General features: G+C 46.8%; 1 pseudogene; it reads right to left on the bottom strand.

Annotated features, from left to right (window-relative positions):
• Nucleotides 1-1,005: 1,005 nt before the first annotated feature.
• Nucleotides 1,006-2,473, bottom strand: LOC123040667 (aspartyl protease family protein 2-like; annotated as a pseudogene).
• Nucleotides 2,474-3,300: the final 827 nt, after the last annotated feature.

Below are 3,300 nucleotides of genomic sequence, written 5' to 3'. Positions count from 1 at the left end.
ACGGTCAAGAAAACGGCGTGACCAATCTGTGACATGTCAACACTTATGGAGGGCTCGTCACTGATCTCTCGGATCGGTGTGTTCGCTCATATAGCCTTACACGATACAAAGCAAGGAGAAGAAAAAATAATTTATAAATTAGCTAGTGCTAACAGGGAGAACTGAAGCGCTGGGAGCCCTTAGACGGATGATCTGCGGTTGCAGTTGTAGATGGGGCGGCGAATAAGTAAGTTGCTCTTCAACCGTCCGATGCACGACTTCCCCGGTTGACAGGAAACAACACACAACTTCAGTCTTCAAGTATTACTATCATATTCTCCTGTCTCTACAGATTCTTGCCCCGCTTTATATATAAAGCAAAAACACCAAGGATACATGGCCGAATGATACAATATGGTGAGAAGGGTAGGCCTCTGAGACTATGCTGTCGAAACACTAGTACATGTCATATTCTCTAGTTTCATCAGGTACCTGACACAGCGTTCTGTGTCAGATCCTGAGATAACAGGACAGCATAAACGCACGCGACTATGCTGTTGAAACACTAGCACATGTCATATTCTCCAGTTTCATCAGGTACCTGACACAGCGTTCCAATCTAGACGAGCGGTTCCGCCAACCCAACGAGACAAAGTCGCCATCTTAGCCTGCATCAACGCCACGGAGAGGACAACAAGTTAAAGCCGATTTAGCGACTGTGAGTGCCACCTACGCTACATCAGGCCACCAACCAAACAGCACCACCCTCTGTGCACTAGATGGTCGCTATAACTGGTTAATGTTTGGGTGAGAGGGATCGAATATACACCTATGATACTATCACCATCTTGTTAAAAGAATGAAAAATAAGGTAAATGTTCGAAGAACATCTTGCTGACAGGCATATCCAACAAACAAAGGTGTACACTAACAGGCTAACAGCAATACGTCATGTCCTTGAATATTGGGAGTGTATGTTTTTTTTCATCGCTGATTCTTGCAAGTATGAAATCAAATCGCATCAATTTTTACAAGGGTGCACGATATTTTCTTGACATCTAGCCCAAAACCAGCACCGAGAGAAAATCACCCCAATAGTTCTGATCAATTATTATTTATTTGTCCCCATGCATGCAGTTCTTGCACCAGACATGTATGTGCATCAGAAAGAAAGACATATTGATCTAGCTACTGTCGTTCGCGCAATTCTCCGGAGCAAAGTAGAGTCGATTATTGTCGACGTCAATGGTGAAGCGCGTGCCCACCTGCTGCGCGGCGCCAAGAACCGTCATCTTCTCGTCCGGAAAGATTAGGAAGCAGACATGTTGGGCTCCGTGGTGCATTTTTGTCACAAACAACAGATCCCACTTGATCGTAAGCTCGGCGCCATCTTTCAGGTGGAGCGTGATGCTTGGGAGCTTCTGGTAGATCCCCTGCATCGACACGATGAAGCAGAGGCGGGAGCCCGGTACTCGGTATCCGGCACGGCTCACCCCGAGGCGATGGTGTAGGTCTGCGATGACCGCGGCCTCCAGGATGTCATACGCCGCACGGATCATCCGGGTCGCGCGTGTCCCGACATCGACGATGGTGCCGCCGCGATTGCTCGCCGAGTCCCTCTTGAACATACCTGGGTCGATTCTCATGAGCATCTTCTCGTTCAGGCTAACACCTTCCAAGCCAATGTAGTACAATGGTTTCAATAGTGCATCAATGGCGTGCTGTGGGCATGGTCGTGGTTTGGGACGTCGTTGCCGAACCTGAGGAAGCCATGCTTGGTGGTGTGTTGGCCGTGGTAGAAGAGGCAGTAAGAAAACTTTGAAGTGGCGAACCCGCGCTCGCCAAGCTGGTACTTGAACGACGTCGACTTTTTGTTCAAGCTCATGGCACCAGCGACAATGCCGTGGTTCCAGAACTCATCTGCTCTATGCGCACACCCGAATAAGAGTCCCTCCACCCTCTTATGACCGGTGTTGGTGTCACCAAAATGAACAAGTCGGTGGCCAGGTACCCATGCGCGGCAGCGAGCGAAGTGGTGGCGGAGAAGCTGCACTTGTCACCATGGTGGCCAATAAAGGGGGGCTTGCAGTAGAAGCTGGTTGTGTGGACAAACGCATACTTTGGGGAGAGGGCAGCGTCGAAGATTGGGCCCTCCTGCTGCTCCTCCGGGGTGCAAGGCTTACACCGGATCCATGTGAGGTTGCCCACGAAGTCCAGCGCGAGCTTATAAAAGTGCTGGCCTCTGCCGCTGCCGACTCCGACGACGACACTGAACATCGGCCAACCGGCAGGGGCTACCTTGGGTCGTACGTTCATGGGTCACATCACCCTCAGGCAGCAAGAGCTCCCCGATTTCACCGGTTGTGTGGTTGAGCTTGTGGTGGCTGGACACGAGAGGCAGGCTGAATCCGATATTGCCGGTGGCTGAAGTGAGGTTGGCGGGAGTTAGCAAAGCAAGGAGGAAACATAGCATGGAAACAGATAAACAGGACATGGTTGATGACTTATGACTGTAAGCCGAATAGAGAGAGCAGGGATGGATCATTCTCTCGGAAGTCCTACCTTAAATAGACTCCTACACTCCAATTTAATGTGTCAAATTGTGTATGGAAGGAGCAATTTGATACTTCTCCATAAATAAGAGTATCTAAATTGGATGTGCTGCATCCAATTTATGATGCCTAAGCTACTACACTCCAATTATGTGTAATTGTGTGATTGTCCATAAATGAGATACATCATACTCGGGTGCAAGAATATCAAAAATGGATGCACTGCATTTATGTTCCTTATTAGTAGTAATGAGAGTGTGATCTCTCAAAATAGAAGCCTACTACACTCCAATTAATGTGTCGAATTATGCATCGAAATAGTTTGATACTCATCCGTAAATGAGGTACATCATACTAGGGTGTAAGAATGTCAAAAATGGATGTGTTGCATTTATGTTCCTTATTAGTAGTAATGAGAGTACATCCCTATGGTGAAAGAGTGCCTAAAATGTATACGTTGCACTAAATGGACTCTATGTGCTGTATCTCCAACTAATGTGGCAAATCGTGTGTGCAAATAGTTTAATACTCATCCATAAATCAGACACATCATAGTGCAAGAGTGTCCAAAATGGACGCGTAGCATTTATGTTTCTTATTAGTAGTAATGAGAGCACATCGATATGGCGCAAGAATGCCCCAAAAATAATGTGTTGCATTAAATGGAATCTTCATGCTCCATGCTTCAATTAATGTGTCAAATCTCACAAATATTTTAATTACTTTGATTTTGAATAAACCCTTAAGTCGCAACAATATATAACTTCAC

This window comes from Triticum aestivum, chromosome 2B, assembly GCF_018294505.1.
Source record: "Triticum aestivum cultivar Chinese Spring chromosome 2B, IWGSC CS RefSeq v2.1, whole genome shotgun sequence".
NCBI classification, from domain to species: Eukaryota; Viridiplantae; Streptophyta; class Magnoliopsida; order Poales; family Poaceae; genus Triticum; species Triticum aestivum.
The sequence above is the reverse complement of the archived record's forward strand: the minus strand, read 5'-3'. Positions and strand labels throughout refer to the sequence as shown.